This window comes from Rhinolophus sinicus, linkage group LG06, assembly GCF_036562045.2.
Source record: "Rhinolophus sinicus isolate RSC01 linkage group LG06, ASM3656204v1, whole genome shotgun sequence".
Classification (NCBI taxonomy): Eukaryota; Metazoa; Chordata; class Mammalia; order Chiroptera; family Rhinolophidae; genus Rhinolophus; species Rhinolophus sinicus.
In genome coordinates this window covers 28,718,385-28,742,471 of record NC_133756.1, presented here as the reverse complement: position 1 = coordinate 28,742,471, position 24,087 = coordinate 28,718,385, and the positions used below count along the sequence as shown (strand labels likewise).

Here is a 24,087-nt window from a genome sequence, read left to right as displayed (position 1 = left end):
TGTTTTATAACCTGCTTGATTCTCCTTCATGCACATTGAGTTACAATTGCACTAAATTGCTCAAGCTCCTTGAATACACCACACCTTCCTGCCTCTGAGTTTTTCCTACAATGCACTTCCATTCTTTCCCATTTGAGGAATACTTGTGTTTATTTTAGGACCCATTTCAAAGTTCGTCTTCTCTTATAGCCTTCCCTGATCCTCTCTCCCCTCATCCCTGCAGCTCTAGAACTGATAACTTCGTTTTGTGTGTGCGCTCCATAGGTTGTAACTTCTTATCTTTAGTGCAGAGCTTGCCACTTTATAGAAAGCAAGCTATGTGTGTTCCTGACACTGATAAACTCTCCTCAAGGGAGATGGTTGTTCCAAAGTGGGCACATAGTGGAAGTTAACCGCTGACTAAGAGATTGAATTCTCATTCTATATGTGGAAGATTGTGGGATTTGATCATTCTCTGACTTCACAAAGCATTCCAGATTGTGGTTACAACACAGCAATTTATATCTTTGCTCTCAGATAGGACCAAATGTTGGCTGGATGCCTAACAATATAGTGGACATAAATTAACAGTGGAGCAATTTACAGTCTGTCATGTCTTATTGCTTAATGAATTTGTCAAAAATCATATTACTCTGAAAATTATGGCAAGCAGTGTCCATAGGGCTTACGTCTTTAAAAGTGCGATTGTTCTAGCCTCACTCAAGCAAAACTGCCTCACTACTTTTCTCTTTTTAATGTAAACACTAGAATCTCTGAGCACTTCTGTCTATTTATCAAATCTCTGTTGACTTTCACTTTGTATTAGGACTACCAGGGATGACCTTGGCCAGTTTGCAAATCCCCAGCTCCAGTCTACTTGCTGTCAGAGCCAAATAGGGTTTAGGAGTCTCTCTTAAACTCCTGATTCTATACTAATATGATGTCATCCATTTCTGGCTGATGCTCACCGCAGACTTTATTATTATTTTTCATTTAAAGCTAAAGCCTTGTCCTCTATTATGAACTTCCTTTTAGCTCTGCCCCAACTTCTCCCCTATCTTTCTTCCTCCCATTCTCTTCTTCTTTCGCTATCCACTTGCTCCCCAAACCTCTCCCAACAGTTGTTTCCCTGTTTCTCAGGATATGAGTCCCCTTTGAGTGATGCAATTTCACAGTGTAAAGTTTCAGATACACTTGGGTTTCTTTAGGCATTGCTTTCATTATTTGTAAAATGGGAATAATAACAGCCAACTCCCTGGGCAAATGTTAGGATTATAGTGCCTGGCATCCCTCTATCCATCTATCCATCCATCCATCCATCCATCCATCCATCCATCCATCCACCCACCCACCCACCCATTCATCCACCCACCCATTCATCAAAACTCATTCATTTATTTTATAAATATTGTTTGAATACCTAAAATAGGTCAGGCCTATTGCTTGGCATTTAGGATACATAGTTGAATTCTAGACTACTGTCAAGGACCTTGGAGTCTGGAAAGATGGATAAATTACAAGATAACTGAAAGCTAATGTGGGAAGTTTAGTGATTGAGACATGTTCAGAGAAGATGACACTTTCCCGTGATCTTCACAGGGCTCTTGGGAGGTGTGTGGACAGCTGCCAGGGCTCTGTTCTGGGTGGGGAGAGGACTGCCCTGAGGATTGAAGACATAGTTAATACTCAGAAATGATGATGGCTCTGCTGGTGGGATCCACAGCTCTGGCACCAGCAGTTCTGGTTATTATTATCACTTTTCTCTATTAGTTTCTCTCTCTTCTTTGTCACTACTTCTCTTTCAGTTTCTTTCTGTGTATCTCTGTGTTTTTTTTTTTTTTACTTTCTATCTCGCATTTCTGCTTTCACATCCTGTGTATCTTGTTATTCTTTTGGGAGCAGGTAACTATGGATTAACTGATGGCTGATTAAAACACAATTGGATCTTTTTATTACATATTTTTCCTAAGGAAAAATTGCTTCAATGGCACCTGAACATATGGAAGAGCCACGGCTGGGTTGCAAACCAGTGGGGGCTGCCCCATGGAGGTGGCAGGTGCCCCCGGGCAGCTCCCTGGCTCATCCTGTGATCTGTCTGGTTGGCCAAATGGAAGCAGGCCAGCCACCTAACAGTTAACTGTGATTTTTTCCCCCCCATTTCATTTCAATCTCTTTGTTCCATGCAACCAAAGAGCTAATGGCTGGCGAATTTATTATGACCCATTGTTTGGCTTGTGGAATAAACCGATTCTTCCCCTTTCTGTGTTCTGACTCCCCCCTTTGTCTGCAATTTTATTTTACGGTTCTTTTTGTACACATCCAACACATGCTGAGGTTATTGAAAAGCACAAATTACACAGAATTCAATTTGCATATCTATTGAGGGTCCAATCCCAGAGTCCTTAGTCAGGCAAAATGCCCATTGACTCTTACCTCTTTTACTCTCCTCCTTCTTGGCACCAAAACCTGCAGGCTGCCCCTTTGCTGCTTCTAGCAGGTCTGGCAAATGGCCTCTCGAAGGGTTTAAACAGAATCACACCATAGAGGACAACGAGTTGGGCTTTTGCAAAATTCTATCAAAGTCACTTAGAGTATCTTAGTGGACAAGGTGGAGAAAGAAAGGCCAGATGACAGCAAAGTGGGGTCGATTTAATACTGTGTGACTGGAAAAGTAGAGATGTTGGAGTCACATAGGGTTATATGTAAATCCCTGCTGTGCTTTAAAAAAAATTAAACTTTTTATTTTGAGATATCTGTAGGTTCACATACAGTTGTAAGAAACAATACAGAGAAATCTCATGTACTCTATACCCGATTTCTCCCATCATTTGCTTTTGACCTTGAACAAGTTATTTAATTGAGTGAAGTCTCATTTTCCTCATCCGTAAAATGGGAGTGACAATAGTACATACTACATTAGATTGTTTTGAAGATTGTGTGAAATAGCATCTATGAGACGAGCTAGCATAGTATTTGTATCTAGCCTGACCTCGATGAACAGATATTCTCCTCAGAACTAAGTAATGGTAACCAGAGGATCCTGATTAATGGCGGAATATTAACCTGGAGAGTCTCTAGCAATATAGTCATAGTTTTGATCTAAGTCCTGTCATGAGAAATACCACATTTTTTAAAAGTTTGGAATAAAAATGATTTTTTTTGTAGAAAATTAAAAAAAATATAATAGTATAAAATAAATTAAAACAACCTATAATCCTAACACCCAGTTAAAATTATTGCTAACATTTTGTTGTGTATCCCTCATAATTATATTTTCAACAACAAAAAATGACACCATACTTCACTTCTCACACTCTTTTGCGACCGTTATAAAAATGTAGCAGCTGTTTTAGAACAGTACAATATTGTGCAGTAAGGACCACTACATTTCATTTTCATTTTGAAGGTGCGCAGTGGCTTGTTGCTTGGCAATTGGTTTCTTTTCCTTTCTTCTCCTCCGTCTCCTTCAACCCCTCCTTCAACTCTTCTCCCTCCTCTTCTTTTTCTTCCTTCTTTTTATATTTATAAAGATACCGGTATTAAACTTCCTTGTACACAAATCTTGCACTCATCTACGATTTTATTTCCTCAAAGTCCATTTCTAGGAGTAAATACTTATGGCTCAAAGGGTCTGAACATTTTATGGGTTTTGATACATACTAAGCCCCATTATTATCAATTATTTACATCAGTGATTCTTTAATCAAGGTATCAAAGTTATCTGAGGTGTTTTTTAAGCCTATGCATCCTCAGGCTTGACCTCTGGAGATTTTTATTCCAGGGATCTGGTACTTTTAAGATGCTCCTATGGGATTCCCATATGCACATCTGTTTGGGTACCATTGGCTGAGAGGAAGACAGAGGTAAAAAAATTCAACAAAATATTCCAGTGAGAGGAAGCTGGAAAGAAGCATGAATTAATTGGGTGATAATATTAGTTTTCCCAAAGATGTCTATATGCTGGAATAATGGAGGAATGTGTTGAGGGAACTTAATACTGAAGGTGCCAAAAGAATTTATACACATCTTAAGAGATGTTACCTATGCTCAAGCAGTAGTTCGCCGTAATCAGAAGTGTCTGGACACTGATGGTAACCACTTTGAGCACCTCTTGTAATTGCAGAAGTCAAGCATGACTTGTATTCATCTTTTGTTATTGGTATGGATTAATACAGTTTTTTCCTTTCTTAAAACGTCTATACATTTTTTTTTTTTTTTTGCTTCCTCTGTATATGTGGAGTAGCTTCTTTGAGTCCAACTGTGTTGCCACAGCACATAGATAATCTTAATAGTCACAATAACCCAAGCAGGAGTTTGTTCTCCTGTTTTACAGAAGAGGAACTTGAAACTCTGTTACTTGGAACTTGAAACTCTTTTACTTGAAACTTGAAACTGACTTACTTAAGGCCGTCATTTGCAGAGCCAGGTTTTGAACACAAGTCTTCATATCTCCAAAGCGGATGCTTTCTTATTTTCATTGGTGAATTTAAGAGGGATCAATGCAAAGTTATGAACTTGGACCCTGAAATCCAACTGCACAAAGAACACCATTTGGAGATGTACTTTATCTAAAGCATCTGTGAGAAAGGGTTAAAGGAGTGTCTCAAATTGCAGTCCAAAATCCAAAAATCCAAAGTGCAGTCCAAAAATCACCAACAATGGAATTATTGGGGGAGGGGAGAGATGTGTGTGGATTGTTCAAAATGCAGATTCTTGGGCTCCACTATGGATCTACTGAATTAGGGTATCTACGCTGGGACCCAGATATCTGCATTTCTAACAAATACCGAGGCGATTCTGATGTACACCAACGTTTGAGACCCAGTAGTTATGAGTTTTAATTAAAATTGGGTTTAATATAAGTCAACAGGGCAATATTTCTCAAAAGATAAAGAAATCTTAATGTGAGCTAAACGTACATGGATCAAGGTGCAAACACACCTCCTCTGTGGAAGTTACTTTTGAGCAACTCACTATAAGAATGTTTAAATTTTGCAGTGTACACAGAGAAGAGTCACCAGAATGGTGGGTGTACTTGATGGAGTTAAGGAAACTGTGACCACTCAGCCTGGAACAGAAAAAACTTGTGTACCAAATAGCATTGCTATAATCCAGTTCTAGTTATGGGATGATATTTGCAATTTAGTGTGACCCAGAACTCAACTTCCAGGAATATCAGAATTAGACATTAAACGTCTAGATTCCTACTTTTAATGAAAATGCTAAACTACTTTTCTGTATGTTGACCGAATGGACCAGTCAATAAAAGCGTTTGTAGAAATGACTATTTTTTTGAGTCCAGTGGAGTTTTGCTTCCAGCATGCTATTTTGCTCATAAAAATGAAGTATATTGACATTCTTTTTAAGACGAGAATGAGAGTGGGGCCTGCATGCCAGGTCCCTCTCTGCTGGTGGTGTCACCATTAGTGAGGATCAAAATGTATATTTTCAGATTTCATTGATGTGTAGAATGGAATAGAAAAAGCAGATCAGAACCCAGAATGCTCATGTAATTGGAATGTCATGGGGATCCCAGTCTATCCTGAAGTACCTTGAATTGGTGGCTTTCTTTCCCATGCCCCACCTCCCTCCATTCCCGTACACCTTACTAAAAGGGCCTCCTGTATATAAGTAATTATACACAGTGTTCTGTGTGGCCTTAGTGCTTGACTTGGACAAGGGCTGATAGGAAGATGGCATGTACTGCCTCAGCTCTATAGGGTGTCAATATTTTGACTATCACCTTATCTTGGGGCCAAAGGGCAATAAGCTTCATGGAGGTACTGATAACTGCTTAACACAAAAAAGAAATTCCTGAAAGTTGAAGATGACATGAACTGCTTCCTGCAGTAGCTGATTTCCCATGAGTGGGGATGTCGAGTTCTTTGGATACGTTCTTACAGATGCTATAAAGAAGATGTGAATATCAATTAAGAGCATGGACAAGATTTGTGCTTTTTGAACTATTTATCTATTTATTAGTAGGGGCAGAACCCATTCCAAATGGAAATCTTAGGTGGACGCTCAGTCCATGAAAGAGATAAAAGAGATGCTGAGCTGGCATGTCAGGTCTTCCTTCTTACCCTCCCGTGCAGACCCCCGCAGTACAGCCGGGAACTTTAGGACCCAGGAGCTCATGTTCTGTTTAGCAGAGGAGTAGAGGCTTTCATCTCTGAGATGTCTATGGAAGTCTTTCTCCAGCAGGAGGAAGGGCTGTCACTACAACCTGGGCCAAATGGCAGTTCCCCTCCACTGTTGCAGGAGGCTGAAGGTTTTATCTGTCAGGTTATCCTCAGTCTGCTTCTGTTAGTTAAATAATTTCATGGTGCCCGAGAAGGACCCTCACTATGGTCCCCTTCTGGGGATACTGCCATATTCATCACCTCCTTTCTCAATAGGGCCGTTGTGGGAGAATAGACAGAAACTGAGCTTCAGCATTAGGGGAGCTGGGTTTAGCCCCAGATTTGCAATTAACCAAGTGGTTAATGCAGGACCCACAATCTCTCTGTAGTGTTTCTTCATCTGCAAAATAGCGATCATTGTGACTGCTCTCCTTCATCATGGTATTGCCAAAAGGGCCAAATGAACTGAAAAGGAAAGTGGTCTAAGTATAAAACATACAAAGTTGGATATTGATACAATTCCTGCAACAGATGTAAAAAAATATGTATGTAAACATCTATATTATTTGAAAACTAAGAAAAAATGCTGTACATTAACTTAAGCTCAACTATAACATAACAGATTATGCTAATGCAAGAAGGATTGGAATAAATGAACTATAACAATAAGTGCTTGTCTGTTTATACAAGCCCTACTCCTTACCTTGCAAGGTTATTGTGAAGAATGATTACATGTGTAAGGAAGAACCATGAATTTGCCAAGCTTGGTTTAAATGGATTTGTTATTATATTCTTACCAGAATCTTTGAGGAGCAGCTATTGCAAGCCCCCTATTATATCGTTGAGGAAACATAGATCCAGAAAGTGTAAGCATCCTGCACTTAGCAGTGATTAGCAGCTCCACATGAAGGGAATTATTGACATTAGGCAGTGGCGATGGGGAGGGGGATTGTGTTCTTCTGTGATGTCACTGGTGAAAAGGATATAGGTCAGATGGAGAGTCAGGGAGGGTCTCAGGGGCAAAGAAATGTCTGATAAATACTATGGGTCTAAGATGACCTTGCACCAAGATTGCTATCACATGCGTTTATGGAGTTCCTGCTCTAAGTACATGCTCTCCTAGTCTGTGGAGAGACAGCCAATAACACACTGTTCCTGCTATGACAATGTCCTCAGTATTTGAATACAATTTCCATTTACACTTTCTTGCTGTAACTTCTGCTTCCTTCCTCCTCCTCCTTTCTTTTTTTCCTTCAATTCTCCACCTATAAAAACACTGCTGACACAGAATTTAGATCTCCTTTCTCCACTCCCTCATTCCCTATCACCCTTTGCCTGCCTTCCTCTTAGTAACAATTTCTTATATATTTACTATGTGCCAGACTTTGTGTTGCACACTTTATACAGACCATCTAATTTAGTCTTCATAACAACACTATGTAATGTTTTATTATCCCATTTAAAAAAAAATAGATTTGGGATGTTAAGTAATTTGTTCAAAATAACCTGTCATGGTCAGTAAATGTCCGAGCTGGCTTTCAAGCCTGGGTCTTTAGACTTCAAGTACATCACACTTAATGTGACATAACAGCTGCCTCTGTTCAGCATGCATATATGTTTGCTGTTGACATTGACAATCACTTTGATAGATGTTAAGAATAAAAGGATAACAGCTTCTGGAAGCCATATTTTAAGAGAATCATTTATATATATAAATTGAGAATTATAAGTAAAGGTCATATGTCTTGAGATTATTTATAGGCAAAAGTAGGAATGGCTACTTACATGCTATTATTAAGAGACTGTAGAGTTAGAAAAATTGGATTTGAGTCTTGACTCTACCATTTAATTGATGTGTGTGACCTTGGAAATTTTATTTAATTTTGATCATCCTCATTGGTACAATGGGAGTAATAATAGTGTCAAACATATGGTAATTCTAGGGATTTAAAGCTCAGCCTAATTCGTAGTATATAATAAGTGCTAAACAAAATTTTGTTGTTATTTTTATTGATATGACCATAATTGAGTCTTTAATGTTTTTCAGATACTCTCAGAGGCCTTGGAGAGGATGCTGTCATTCTTTATTCTTTTATACTCAATAAATATAGAATGAATGAAAATTTGGTGTTATTCAACACTATTAGAAGGGAAAGTCTTTTCCCTATACCTTGCCCTATATGTGTTCTTCATTTCTCTTTTTTATGAAATAGCTCTGTCCCAAGACAGGTGGCAAGACTTTATGAAAAGCTTCGGTAAAAATAACTGGGGATGCTCTTTTTTTTCCCTCTTGGGAAGAAGCAGGGCTACTCTCCTGCAATTGATTTCTCTTCTGCTTAGTCACACTGTAAGTGCCACCTGAGCACACCTGCCCTGGCTAACCATGCCATAACTGAGCCTAAGTTGCCAGGTTTTTGTTTTTGTTTTCAAAGTACAAGGAAAGCCATTTTGGTCCTCATGCTAGCATACATTCTCCAACATATCAGTGCAGGCAGAAAAGTTGATCTTTTGACCTTCATCTGCCACTGTTTTGCATATTTTTCAATGTGTACAGGGCTCAGGAAGAGAAGAGAGGTGCTATTTATTGTGGGCTCCCTCAGAAACTCCCAACAAGCACTTGTTAGTTAATTTGACAATAATTTATTATATAAGTCAGTGAGACCCACATTGTATGGAGTTGGTAAGTCTAGATTGAGAAGGGCTTACAGCGATATAGGAAAGTCAGGACTTACCCATGGGAAACCCAAGGCCTCAGATGACAATGTGTGTGGTGCAGTCAAGCCAGGGAAAACCGAAAAGAGGAATCAGTATGAGCTGGAATTGGGGAATTGGGTTATGACGTAATGTGTGGAAGGATGGATAAGATTTGGTCATTGAAGAATATTTGGCAGGCCTTCTAGAGAGCTAGAGAAACAGTACCAGTATCAAGGAAATGGCTGGACTCAGGAGTTTGAGAGACTTTGATTACTCCCTAAATTGAATGCGGACTTGGTGTAGTGGTAGAGTCCTCGTTTTTGCCATTTATTCACTGAATGTATTGGGCAAGTGAATTCCCTTCTCTGAACTATGATTTCATCTTCCTTAAATTGAGGACAATAATTTTGCCTTTGCCTGGCAGTTGTGAAATCTTAATGAGACATTGGATAAGAGGTGTATAACCCAGTGCCTGACACATAGTAAAAACTCAGTGCATTTATTTGTTATGACCGAAAAGTGAACCCAAGTGCATGGGAATGACGTGACTTGCCTGCAGTCAGTGAGTGTTGTCTTTGCTTTCCAAAAAATCATGACAGAATTCCTTGAGCTCTGAAAACACAACACACTAAGTTTTAAATGGATATAGATATTATTCAGTAGACTAGAGTTCAACCTTGAATTTGTAGTTGCAATTTTTTTAAAGCTCTAGTCTTTCTTTAATTATTCATCTCACTAAATTTTTAATAGAAGAAATGTAAATACAGAAATAGCATGACCAAATTACCGTTCTCATGTTTTACACCAATTATTACATGTAGGTTTTAAATATTAAAAAACGTGATCACTAAGGATGACTTTATGAAGTCAAGTCTTGCTAGAGGTGTCATCTGCCTCCATTTCTTATAGTTTCTCTATCAAAGTCCTATTTCCTTTTAGCAACTCAATTGCTCATTATTTTTGTGCCTTTTGGACTACTTCAAGCATGGCCATTAGGTGACAATAGCCATGTCGTTAGACAACAGTTAGTTCACAACTAGCAGAATAACAAACGATTCATAGGAAATGAGGAACAGTTCTTGCCGTGCAATCAGAACCAGCTGTGCGATTTGAAGAACACCAGCCTGCCATTTCACATGGGCCACACCGGTGGCAGTAGTGGACAGCCCAGGTTCCCTACTTGGTGATGTTGCCATCTGTACGCAGATGACTTCCAAATCGATATCTCCAACCTAGGACTCTCTTCTCTGCTCCCCACTCACTTGCCCAGCTCCTTGCTGGGCTTTTCCAGTGTGATGTCACAAACGCCTTATTAACAGGCTCCTAAACAAACTTCATTCTTTCTCTCAACATCCGCTCTTTCTCCTGTCAGGAAGTAAATGACATGGCTATGCATCCCGTAGCCAGCTAAGCCAGAGTCCCTCTTGGCAGCATCGTGTATGTGGTATTAGTGTTTGTGGTTAAGAACATAGATTCAAGGGGAAGACTGCCTGTTTATTACCTGTGAGACCTGGGGTAACTGCCTTCACCTCTCTGTGCCATATTTCATATATCCATACCATAATATAAGGATGACAGTAGTTGTAATTTTATAGGTTTAGTGTGATGAGCACGTGAGTTAGTTTTCTAAGTGCTTAGAACAGTGCTTGGCACATAGTAAATGCCATGTAAATGTTTGTTAAATAAATAAATCACACATAGCATTCCCTGAAAGGCTATTAAATTCACACATTCCCCTTCATCTCCACGGAGGCTGCCTTAGCTCAGCTTCTGACACCTCTGGAATAATATGGTGATCTTCACTTTCTCAGTGAGCTTGCACTGCCAGTCTTGTGCCCCTTCAGTCTATGCCGTACGACAACCAAAGTGACATCTACTCAATGCACAACTGATCAAGCTGCTGCTTTGTCTGCAACGATGAGTGACTCTTCATTGTCTTACCCAGGCTAACTTGGCTTTGCGTAGTCTGGCTTCTGCCTGCATCTGCAGTAACCACTCGCCCCCTTCGTCACTCCAGGTTCGAAACATTATGGACGAATTCTGTTTCCCTCAGCCTGTCTTCATTTGCTCTGCGCCTTGGTGGTGGAAAGCCCTTCTCTGCCTTATTCACCTTCAGATCCAGCTTAAGTTTCACTCTCTCTTTGAAGATTCCCTGACTCTTCCACCAGGAAGAATTCCTTCCTTTGTGTTTCCCCTGTCTAGATGCTTATCATTACAATTATTGGCACATCCATCTCCCCAACCAAAATGTGAGCTCCTTAGGGCATGGAATATTTCCCTGTCTCTCTGTTTCTTTATCTCTATCTCACATTTAATTTTTTAAAAATTTATTTATTTATTTTCAGTTACAGTTGACATTCAATATTATTTTATATTAGTTTCAGGTGTACAGCTTAGTGGTTAGACATTTATATAATTTATGCAGTGACCCCCCCCCCCCAATTAGTCTAGTACCCACCTGGCACTACACATAGTTGTTGCGACATTATTGACTATGTTCTCTATGTTGTCCTTTATATCCCCATGACTATTTTGTAATTGCCAATTTATACTTCTTAATCCATTCACCTTTTTCATCATATTTTTAATTAAATTTTTTTGTTTTATTCTAGTACCTTTCACAATGTCTGACACAGGGTAAATGTTCAATTAATATGCATTGAGTGAATAAAGAAATAAACCAAATGACTTCTTATTAATCATTTGACCCAACCCTAATTTTATATATGAGAAAACAGGTCTCAGAGCAGTTAGGGAACTTGCTCTAGGTTACCCGGCTAGGCAGTGTTAGAATCTAGACTGAAAGCAACATTCCAGCATCTTCTATTACTATATAGCCTCAATTATTAAGATCCTTTTGGATCAATTGCACAAATTTAAATGCTAGACTGAGGAAGCTAAATGCTCTCTGACTCCATTCTCTTAATATATCCCCATTAGAAATACCTCTATTGATACCATGAATTCAGACCCCGTGGTCAGGGATGTTAGCTGAATTTCCAAATAACTCAGGACTTTTGGAGCAGGCGTATGACTTGCCTATTCTCCAGGCACTGGAAGTGACCTTTACTCTTCAGCATTTTAATTGGGGTTGGGGTTGGTGCAGCAGACCCCTTTTTGAAATTTAAATGTGGGTACTCTTTTAAGAAGAATTATTTTGTCCTTGAGAAACACCGTGTGCGTGTGTGTGTGTGTGTGTGTGTGTGTGTGTGTGTGTTGTGTGTGTGGTTAGCAAGGGGATGATAGGTCACTTGAGAGAGTGGTTCAGAGGTGAGAAATTGAACATGCCCTGAGTTTTGCATTCCAGTTGAAAAGTCATCTGGTAAGGGTAAGGTCAGCTCTGAATTCTGCCAAGTTTTGCCTTCAGTGCTGCAGAATGAAATGAGGTAATGTACTTAATGAACTGTGAAGAGCTATGAAATGTGAGGCAGTTTTAGAATCATTGATTTATGGAAAAGGAAGACCTTTAGAAATAATGTAGCCCTCCCACTTCCTCATTTCACACAGAAGGGAAGTGACTCACCCAAGGTCATAGCTAGAAGGTAGTAGAGTTGTGTCCTGAGTCCTCTCTAGCCCATTGGAACTCTACAGTCTTATCAACTATGGCAGTGCCAAAAAGGGCTGGTCCCTGCCCTCCTCTCTGTTTTTGCAAATGCTGTTCCCCATGCAGGGATACCTTTTATTTCATGGCTGCCTCGAATCTCCTGTGAGATTTAGCTTCACTAAGGGTCTCTTGTCTCCCAATTCTGCACTCCAATGCTTGGGCACAATATAAAATGTGTGGAAGACACAGCCTTTCCCTTAAACACATTTACAATGAGTTATTTCCATTTCAAAGAGGGCCCTTTAACTACAAGTCTCCACCCATAGTATGACTTCAGCTGGAGAAATTTCCAGTGATGGGAGATAGGATTGGGGCACAGAGAAGATCCTCCCAGATACATGCTCCTTCTGGTTCTCTGCAAATCACACCTCATAGGCCGCACCCTACTCTACTAATATTTAAAGTCAGGGATTTCTAGGACACCACTTTCTTGGGAACCCAGAACAGCCTGCAATATCTGTCAGAAGAGTGTTTTTTTCTCAGAGAGAGAGAAAGTTATAGAGAAGAAGATCTTGAATTGTTCCAGGAAGCCCTTCTTATCAGTAAGGACATGTGCATCCCTGAGAAGGTGGGGTATTCTTGTCCTTGGGAAAGCATGGCAGTCAGCAGCGTGCAGGGCTGAGCCATGATACCTCCAAGTTTCCATCTGGCTTTGAGGCCCTTGATTCAATGGTAGAGTTTCCATCCTACCTGCAGTATTATAATCTTGAGTCCTGATCCCACAAATTGAAGGATTTTTTTCCAGTGGACCTCCAGAGATGTATTATTTTAATCAAGATTGGAATGACCAAATGAAGGTTTTATGAAATGTTAAAAAAAAGTCATAATTGTGATGTGTGTGTGCGTGTGTGTGTGTGTATGGAGACAGCACCAAATATAGATATACCATTGAATTTTTTCTTATCTCCCTCATCTTTCCATCCACCAGTAATTCTGTGGAAGATGATTCAACACACACACACACACACACACACACACACACACACTCAGAGAGAGAGAGAGAAAGAGAGAGACAGAGAGAGAGACAGAGAGAGAGAGAGACAGAGAGAGAGACAGAGAGAGAGACAGAGAGAGAGACAGAGAGAGAGAGAACACATTCTGCATCTCAGTTTCTGAGCTATATGTTGAAGGTACACCTTACAAGATGAATTTGGTCATTGTTCTCGATTGTTCAGCTTATGCGGGGAGAGAGAGATAGGAAGGAGAGCCTCCCCATCTCTTGCTTAATCCTTAGCTGGTTTAGTTTCTTATTCCTTTGCAAGACTTACAGAGTATATGTCTGTCAGGGTACCAGAAAGAAATAGATGGCGTATTCAAACTAGGTGATTAGAAAAGAACTGAATAAATAACTCATTTATAAAGGACTGGGTAGGTTGTATGGAAATTACATGGAGAAAGCAATATCCTGGAACTATTAACAGCTGGTTGTTTTTACCCTTGTGTGTGCAGGATAACAGGAGGGGACACTTAACAGAATCTAGAGATATAGAAAATGGCATGGAGAGGGCCACCTGGTAGGAGTTGTGACCTTCTGCCAAGGGTGTAGCAGCTGAGATGACTACAGAAGGGAGGTTGACCTTCCTCTTCCTTCTCTCTGATCTCCAATGTGCTTCATTTCTTGACCCAACTGGAAGTCAGGAAGGGAGCGCTTTGGTAAAGTGCAAATAGGTCAGGCTTCCAGGGCACAGAGCTGGTGACAAGGGGTTGGGAGTGATGTTTGGGCATATATTAGAGATAAAGGATTTATTATACAAGATAAAGTAATCCTTCAGTGCTACAAGGCATGCTCAGGGCCTCCTCTCTGACCTACGCACTCACGTACCCACGTGTATCTTCCCTTCACCCAACACCATTTATAAGAAATTGCTGGTGTCAGATACTGTGTGAAACATGTCATCTACTTTATTTTTTCATTTGAACTTCACAGTCATGCCTCAAACCAGGTGAAGAGACAGAACAAAAATGAGGATAAAATCTCTCTGACTCCAAAGCACATGTGACATGCCAAATTCCTGAGAACTATGAGCTCCTCTGCTTTGGATGGTTCTCTGGGGCAGTAGCTTTAGGAAACAAATTCTCCTCTGCCTGGACAAACTTCCAACCCCCATCTAGTTGACCAGCCATGATTCTTCACCTCTGTCTCAAGTTAGTTTTCTCTTCTAGGAAGCTTTTAGAGAATCTCCTAACTCTGGTTCTCTCTCTCTGTCTCTGTCTCTGTCTCTGTCTGTCTCTGTCTCTGTCTCTCTGTCTCTCTGTCTCTCTCTCTGTCTCTCTCTCTGTCTCTCTCTCTCGTGCTCCTTGTATACACTGGTCTTGCTTCTCATGTGGAACCAATCATAATGAATTTAATCATCTTGATTGTTTTCCCCATGAGGTCTTTGGGATCAGGGATTATTTCTTTTTCATTTATATGTCTGTAAAAAGCAGTGTCTGCCGTGCACTAGGGCTCAGTAAATATTTCTTAACCGGACGATTGAAAACTAAAGACTTTGTCTATAACTAAAAAAGATAGGTGAAGGGAAGCTAGGAAGATAAAGTACAGAATATCCTTTATTCTTCAATGTTTGAGGAGCATTCAATACTCAGGAAACCCAGTAGTTTCTGTAACCAGATAGGCCAAAGTGATGTCATGAAAATCCCATTGTTATCATTCACGAGAGCACCATCCCATTGCAGTTAATGGAAATAAATGTACCATTTAGTACTTTAAATCATGAAGCAACATAACTGCCTTCTATTTGCAGTGACCTTCTGGTACTCTCATTATTTTCTCACTGCGGATGTCTGTACCTGATCTTGTTGATTCAGCATAAAGGGGTGCATACAAGAGGCATAGGTGAGGTGCAGAGAGGTGAGGGAGCAGGAGAAGGAGGAATCTTGAATTGCTTGAGGAGTGGAGAAAGACCACCCATGATTCCTCCACGCTTGCCCACCCACGGGTCCCTCCATAACAACTCTTAGCATATTGCCTTGCATTGCTTTATATGTCTCCCCATTAGACTGTGAGCATCTGAGGGCTGGTATCACACCTAATTCATCTCTGGGTCCTCAGTGCCTAGTGGACATGTTGGATGTAGGAGGTTCTCAGTAAGTGAATGCTATATAAATGAAAACTGAATGAGTGAGTGAATAATTAAAGGGAGGACTTGGCTCTTTCTAACCTCTACCACCAATTTAGAAGAATGGGTGAAAGAATGAGAGGGGGAGTTAGGACTCTGTGAAGAGGACAATGATTGAATGTTTGGGGAGAACCCCAGAACAAAGAATGTTTTGTTCTCCTGCTGCTCTCCTCTCCTCTCTCTCCTGTTGACATCCATCACTGTAAGATCTGGTACCATCACCGTATCTGTTTGGTTCAATGTGATGTTCTTACTGCTTCACGCGGTGCTTAACACACAGTGTAGCTGATTTTAATAAAGTTAAAATCTCTCTTTCTGGGCTTTTACTCCTTCTCTTACAGTTGTTCCCTTCCATTTTCCTTGCCTCTACCTCCAATGCTGAGTACACACACTGAGCTGCCTCCCCTCATGGACCTCCTAGAGTGAAATTGGAAGGGGACTAAGCCCTCATGTTATTGAACTTTCCATTTAACAGACAAGGACACTGAGCCCCAAAAGAAAAAAAGGCTCATCTAAAGTCATAAGAAGTATCAGACTTGACATTAAAATATATCTCCTTTGTTTGCCATCATATTATGACCCCAAACTTTAACTTTTTTTTTTTTTTTTTTTGGTTCAGTGGCTTTCACTTTTCTTTTTTAAACTAGGAAACTCTTTTTTCTTCCACAGGAAATGTTATCCAGAAGTTCAATATGTAAAACAGATAAAGTCTGTGCTGCTCTCGATAAACGAGTAGTGAAGACACTCCCCCAAAACTCAACACAAAGGGCTGCTAGGGAGCTCAGAGGAGCACAGTTTGAAATTGTGGATGTAACAGGGTGCATGAATCTTTATTGAAAGCATTCTGGTGAGGGTGAAGGGAAGGATCGATTGAGATTGAGCTCTTATCCATAGCTTCATGCGAGTCTACATAGTGACAAGTAGCAATATTGTGAACTAGTAAAGCCTAGTAAAGGGAATCACCAAGAAGATGGCAGGGGCACACACGTTCCAGGTTCAAGGCTCAGAGCGGCCAATTATTAAGGACAAAGAGTTTTGTCTTTTTTAACCTTCAATTCAGACTTGATTTCCTCAAGATATAAATGAAGCTTCATAATATCAGTGATGAACAAGCAATTTAGGTTCTAATGCTGACTAATTCAGGAAATTAAAAAAAATGTTTAAGTGCCACTTATTTAAAACAATTCAGAGTGAAAATAACTGTACTGAGTTCTATGGAAAAATTATACTCTTATAGCCTATATTGCCTCCTTTATTAAGTAGGAGACTTTCAATGAGAAACTTGAAAGCTTTATAAGCCACTAAAATTAAATCTTGGCATACTTGAGAAATGGCAATGCAGAGACAAGTTTGTAATGTTCCATCCTGAAATTGTAGAGTAATTGAGCATTCACATTTGTTCACATGCATTATCTCTATTCATTAATGAAAAAAATCCTGCAATGTAGATATAATTAATGGGGAGAATTATAGAGGTAAAGTGATTTTCTCCAAGTCACCCAGCATGTTTCCCACAGAGCTGGGACTCAAAGTAGTTAATTCCAGTTAATGCAATGTTTACTAACTTTATTAATGAAGGCAGACCTAACAGCTGTAATAAATCTCCAAATTTTAATGCTTAGCACTGTTTTTTTCTTGCAAATCTAAGGGCTCAACATGTGTGCTTGTGGAGCTCTTCTAAGTAGGCTCGTTTCATCTGTGGTTCTACAATCTTAAACACATAACCCCCAGGCTACTTAGGGGTCACCTCCATTACATTCAGCTGGAAAGGGAGAAGCCCACGGAGGACTGCATAAGGGACATCTTTATGGAGCAGGTCTGGGAATGACTCATATCACCTTCCAGTGGTCATAAGACACTCACATGGCCATTGCTGACCACAAGTGGGCTGGGAAATATGCTTCCACTGTGTACCCAGTAAGGAAGAGGGCATGTTGGTCTGCCACATTAGTGAGTACCTTGAGGACTACAGCCAAATCTTATTCATCTCTCTGGATTACACATTGTTTTTGAACATGAATGACATGGGTTGAGAATCTTCCCACCATCTGAAACTCCTTCTGCCTTTGTTGAAGGGTCTTCTTTCTGTTGGTAAGATGGAGTGAAAAATCCTAATTTCTTTTCTTTCTTCTCACAGTATTTCCCCCACTTCCCCTTCATACGGATACAGTTGGGGTTGCCATGTTGTTGAACATAACTTTGCTCCTCTAGACACAGCTGACTGGTGCAGGGGTAGGCACCACCCCAAACGGAACCAAATAGAATACTTCATAGAAGAAGCCTTCTCTGGGATTTTTCAAACTGTAACTGAAGAAATTAAATTCTCTGGGGGTGCGATCTGAGGCTTAGGAGCTGTTGGTGGCCATAGTTTCCACTTTTCAGCAGAAGGCACTCTATGGTACATAAGGAAACCAGCTGTGCAAAGCAAGGGAGGGGCAGCAAAGAGATGGAACAAGTTGGTATAGTTCATGTCCCGAATTCCAGTTGCTCCAAGGCCCAGCTACAACCTCATGTTCTTGTAGTTTGGTTCAACACTTCCCCCTGTGTGAGTTAAACCAGGGTCCTTTCAATACATTTCCCATTTGCCTGAGCTAGTCTGAGTTGGCTATATATCTAAGCAATCACAGGAAATCTAATCATGGGTGAGCCAGAGGACTCTGCTGCCCTCCAAAAGGGCTTTCTCTCAGGGCCTGTTCCTTGCTCCAGTGGGTTGCATTGAGCTCATTCCCCACCCTGCAGGCCTTTCCAACCCCAGTGGGGAAAGCCTCAGTCGCCCTATGAGACTCCATCATTAGGATATTGTGCCTGAGGATTCTAAAATATTTTCTTTTCAGATACATGGTAGACATTCCCTTTCTTGTTCATCTGCCTCGGGTAACCTGAATGCTTGTGTTCCCACATAGATTGAATGTCTTATCTAGAAGCGAGGTGGGCCAATGAGACCCGTGGTTCTAATTTCAACGATATTCATACCAGATGACCTCTAAGGTCCTGGCCCACACTGGTACAGGTGTTTCACGTGGGCAGATGGTGGGAAAATAATTATTTCTGAAGTACCTCTCCTTTTAAAAAGTGACTCCCCCATGCATTTGTCTTTTAAGCCTATAAGGGGATAAATATCTCCATCACACGTGAGTTTGGTAGCCTCGTGACCTTTAGGATTTCCATTTTCTGTTGTAATAAGTAGTGATTAGTGAGGATTATATTATACTAATGCATGCAAAACACTGGCACAGGAACAGGAACTGGCCTAGTGTTAGTTTCTCCCTCACACCTCACATCACCTACCTCTCCACTCAGGGCTCTGAGCAGTGGAGGGAGTGTAAGACAAGAGGGATACAGTGTTTTGTCCAAATTCTCTCAGGAACCATGACCACAGCCCCCTAACCCACTCCCCTTCGCACTCCTCTCCTTCCCTCCATGATACTTCTGTGTCTTCTCTCTATCGTAGTGTCCTTGTTTTCTCCCACAAGCCCCCTTTCCCTCCTCCTTGCTCTTCCCTCCTCCCTCCAGCCTCCGCTGTTGATGCGGCTGGCTGTTCTGATGCTATTGATTTTGCTCTATAAAAGATTGCTCAATTCATTTTCTCTCCTGCGGCCCAGCGCCAGACCTCAGGGTAGGCCCCACAATGACCGAGCTGATTACGTGAACTGCTTCTCCTGAAGGACTGCAACCACATTCCCTTTCGACTCTCAGGCAGGAAAAGACAGTGAAGGTGAACATGATTCATAAACTCTAAAGAGCCAAACAGAGAGCAGTGGACCCTGACTTGCTCATCTCCATATTTGCAAAGCTTAGCACAGGGTCTGGCACTGAGTCAGTGTTAATAATGTTTATTGAAATTAAATGAATCTCTTGTCTTAGCTTCACAGCATTCTGGGCACACAAGGAGAATCTCCCGTTGTCTGGCTGCACATTAGAATCACCTGGGGAGATTAAAAAAACACCCATGGTGGGGACTTACCCAAGACCAGTTCACTAGAAATCATGGGTAGGGTGGCCAGAGCTTTCGTACTTCGTAAGAGCTGCGTGGGCAACTCCGATATACACCCATTGTGGGCTCACAGGATAAGACTAGTTCCCTAACCTGGTCCTCAAGGTCCTCCATGCTCGGCAGCTGCCGTTTCCAGTCTCACCTCCTACTTTATTCTGCATACCCAACGTTCCAGCTACTTGACATTCTCACTCTTCCCTGTGGGCGTCACTATGACTTTGTCCTTGCTGTTTCCCCTTCAAGGACAGCCCTTCCTTAGCATCTTTCCTGGAAAGCTCCTACCCATTTTATAAGATTAAACACCCAGATTAAACACCACCTCTTCTGAAAAATTTCCAGCCTTTTTAAGGCTCTGCTGTTCCAGATTGTCACTGTTGCATCATCTTCTCCTTTCTCAGTGGGTTTTTGCCTAATACCTCCAACTGCTGTTCTATCACTCTGGATTAATTTTTCCACATTGGCCCATTCTGCCTGATAATCCAGGCAGATTTTTCACGTGGTGTTACATTCCAGTATTGTCCTTGGACATGGCTGTTTGAGATCTTCTTTGGCTCTGAGTTTGAAGTCCACTAGCTTCCCCAACTCCCCGTGCTTTCTCTACTTCCAGAATCCCGCCTGGCTGTCGTGGCTGGGACCCTACTTCTCTGAGAGAGGCACGTGGATACAAATTTCACTGGGTAACAATGGCCCAGATTTACTGAGTGTTTGCTATGTGCCATGTTAGTGTGCTTCACTGCATTATCTCACATAACACTTTATGGATGAGTAATTGGGATTAAAGACCTTAAATGAATTGTCCGAAGTGAAGCAGGCAGCAAGAGACAAAGCCGGGATGTCCCTGGCCTAACAGTCTCCAAAGTCTGCATGGTTCTTGCCTATGTGATATTTTAATGTTACTTCTCTGTGCATTTGGTTTTTAACTCTATTGTTACAGTCTCATGGCTATATCATAACTTATTGGTTGGTGTATCTTTCTACCCTACTAAACTGTGACCTTCTCCAGGTCAGGGATTAAAGTATTTAAGTCTATATTCCTAGCACTTAGCAAATTGCCTGGCATGGAACACAGACTCAGTAAATGCGGTGGCCTGAATAAATAAATGGCCACTATAGGCTTAAGGGAGACTAGTAGGGAAAAGGAAACAGAACGATCTAGACCACAGTCTGACCAAACGCCCCTTCTCTGATGGCCCTGATTAGTGAGATCTCTGCTAGTCAAGGAAGGCAGATGGAAGAAGGAGTAGGGGCAGCCGGCCTGAGGGCGACTTTCCCTGGTTCCCTTGAAATCCAGCGTCTGTCCTGTCCTGTCACCCAGCAGCAAGAGAACATTTGTTCCCTGAAGAGGCGGTGCTGTGCCAGCAGCAGGTGGTGGCCTGTCCACTGGGAGGGAGGGAGGCAGCAGGCGAGAGCACTGATGTGTACCGGAGACAAGATGCTGCGAGTCTGCTCGCGGCACGGTGGTGACAGCAGCTGGGATAGGGTTGCAAGTCACCATTCTGTAACCATTAAAAACCAGTTGCTGTCCCTTTCATAATAGTAAATTAAAATATCACTCCAAGTTGTGCTGGTTTCAGACAGCAGAAAGCAGAAAAACCCAAACAACCCCCACCCCCGCCACACGCACACCAAGAAGATACATGTTATCTACATGTTATCAGTTGGGTTGTCTATAAAATTGATAGGTTTCTTGGTAATTACAGAAAAGCTTTATGGCTGCTTTTCAAAGATGCAAATTTTCATTTTCCTGCAGGAAAAAAAAGCAAAAAACAGCAATCTACAATCAACGAACAACATACACATTTGGAAACAAGAAGATAAGAAGGAAAAGTAGAGGCAACATATTTCTGCTTATTTGGTTGCTTGAAGAACTTAAGTGTTGTTACTAAACTAAACCGTCAGTATCTCTTTTCACAACTGTCTGAAATGTACACATTGGATGATGGCAGGACCACAGAGGAAGCCTGTGAAGTTGACCTCAATGGCCTCATGTGCTTTGGCCTTTTGCAGGCCACTTTTTAATTTAATGACCAGAGGAAAAGGCTTGGAATCCTCCTGTCTACAGTGGGCAGCCCACTGCCCTCCTGAAAATAGAAGGGGATTCATGACAAGCTCCTTCTGATCTCTTACAGCCTCTTGCTGTGAATTTTAGTTTCTTGACCAACCAGCTCAACTTGGCCTCTCGTGCCTGCCCTCCTGCCTCTCCCAGTCTGTTCCATTCATTGACAGTTTTCTTCAACATTCTCCAAGTCATTACTGACAGAAGGCAGCTATAGGTAACAGGCTTTCACTAAAAATTTAGGGATGACTACAGGGATTATAGCACAGAGAAACTGGGTTACTAGTTGTCTCAAAAACTGCCAGCCTCCCTTCCCACGGGGAAAACCTCACTTGCTGTGTTAATGTGCTGGTCCTGCTTGCAGACATGTTTCATTGAGCACAACTCCAAAATTCTTATTACTTTACATGCAGAGCAAGTCAGCTCTTTTTGGTTATTTTCCCTCCCTTCCTTCCTTCCTTCCTTCCTTCCTTCCTTCCTTCCTTCCTTCCTTCCTTCTTCCTCTCTCTCTCTCTCTCTCTCTCTCTCTCTCTCTCTCTCTCTCTCTCTCTCCTCCTCCTCCTCCTCCCCTCTCTTTCTTTCTTCCCTTTTTTTTTTTTTTTTGTAAGTTCTTACCCATTTAGCACAGCGTAGGAAGTCTTTGGGTGCACAGTTTTTTTTTTTTTAAAACAATCTTTCAATTTTATTCTAAAAGAAATAAGAATGTAGGTTTTATCATACTAAGAGAGGGAATCTGATTGGATCAGTTTGACATCAAATTCTTACTATAAAATATTATTGCTACTATTACTATTAAAATGACCATTACTATAAAGAGAACAAAGAATGGGCAGTTTTGTGGCATCTTCCCTTAGAAGTTGTGACCTTATGCTCTGATCTCTGATGCAAGCAGTCTGGAGTAACTCTGTGGCAGTCGCAGACACGTCATGTACAGTAATCTGCTTGGACTGATTTCCTTAAAATATCACAGATATTTACATTTTTCAGCCTGTTTTCCAGTGGAGTAAAGCTGGGTCTTTGTGTTAAAGGAATGGCACTGATATCCCAGATGTGTGTTGAACAGTTTGCTTAATACATGGAGGAAAATTACTCAATGGCATAAAGGCCTTCACCCACACTTGAAATCATACCAAGTATCTGAGATTATTTCTAAGATCTTATTCCTGATGGATCAAAATAAATTCTCCAAGGTAGTGGCAGGAGACAGCAGGGATTTTGCATTCTCCATTTGGGAATCTTCTGTGGAGACTGGCAGAATACCTGGTGTGGCATGGGCACTCAACCTGCTGAATGAGTAAATGGAACCAACGACATATCATACCAAAGGCCCTCCCTTGTGTCGTAACAGGGATACTTTCCTTCAATTTGGCATGTGTGCGTGCATGCATGTACACACACACAGCCTCACTCTGTCTTAATTATGTTGATTCCTACTTATTCCTCCCATCATAGCCCTCTGTAATCTATGTCATATTACTTACTAAATTTGCCCCTTGTGCTCTATGTTCTCCTCATACGTGTAATGGTATTGTTTAAATGCATGTTGATGTGTTTGTCGTTATTTGTTGAAGCTCTCCATTCTTCTCTATATTTCCGGCTCCATGAGGGGAGGTCATGTTTGTATTGTTTACTGCTGTCTTTCCGGTGCATGGCCCAATGCTTGGAATAGAGTAGTGACTTATGGGAGAGACACAGTAGCTTTCACCAAACCCATTTCCTCTTCTTCCTGGGCATGAGCCGGGCTATACTTCCTAGTCTTACTCACTGCTGGTATAGCCATTTGATGGAGTTCCAACCAATGGAATGGGAACGGAAGTAATACGTCATGCTCCTTCGCAGCCTTGCCTTTTAAAATCCCCCATGGGGTATCTTCCATGCTCTTTTCTTTTACCGCTGGCTTGTGAGAGACGTGCATAGTTGTTTTGGAATCCGTGTGTTGAAGATGATGGAGTCACAGGATAGAAGACATCTGGGCCCCTGAGTCATCCCCAAGAATAAAGCTATCACCAATCAGGATTGCCTGCTGTGGACTGCACGTGCATGAGAAACTTTTGTTATATTTGAGCTGTTACAGATTTTTGAGTTTGTTGCACTGGCTAGTGTTACCTCAATACAGTACTCATTTTATTTTATTTTATTTTTTATGTAGAATTAATAGATGTAAACAGAGAACTAGGTAGCTAGGATATAGATTGTGTCATTAGAAATGTTGAGGGCTGTGGTATTATGCCAGTCTTCAAAGTACTAAAATACAAATGATTCCATGGTTAAAAATAAGTGCTGTCCCAGATATCCAAATCCCTTTGTAACCTTGCAATAAATCCCTCAGACTGAAATTAACACAGGCTTGTTACCCCTTTGCACCCACAAAAGTCCTCTACTCTCTAAGATACCTAACTTTCCAAATTCCTATGGATTGAATGTTGGTATTCCCCCCATAGTCATATATTAAATCCTAACCCCCAATGTGATGGTATTAGAGGTGGGGCCTTGGGAGGTGCTTAAATCACGAAGGTGGA

General features: G+C 41.2%; 1 long non-coding RNA gene across 7 annotated transcripts in view; it reads left to right on the top strand.

The window, feature by feature from the left end:
- Nucleotides 1-24,087, top strand: part of LOC109447115 (calcium/calmodulin-dependent protein kinase type II subunit delta) — a 473,975-nt gene that overhangs the window by 114,707 nt on the left and 335,181 nt on the right. The window contains exon 1 of one of the 7 annotated variants that reach the window (XR_012497239.1): nt 21,273-21,406. The exons of the other annotated variants lie outside the window; for them this stretch is intronic. This is a non-coding gene — a long non-coding RNA (calcium/calmodulin-dependent protein kinase type II subunit delta). Of the gene's footprint in view, nt 1-21,272; nt 21,407-24,087 lie in introns of those variants that run through there. 7 annotated transcript variants of the gene reach the window in all.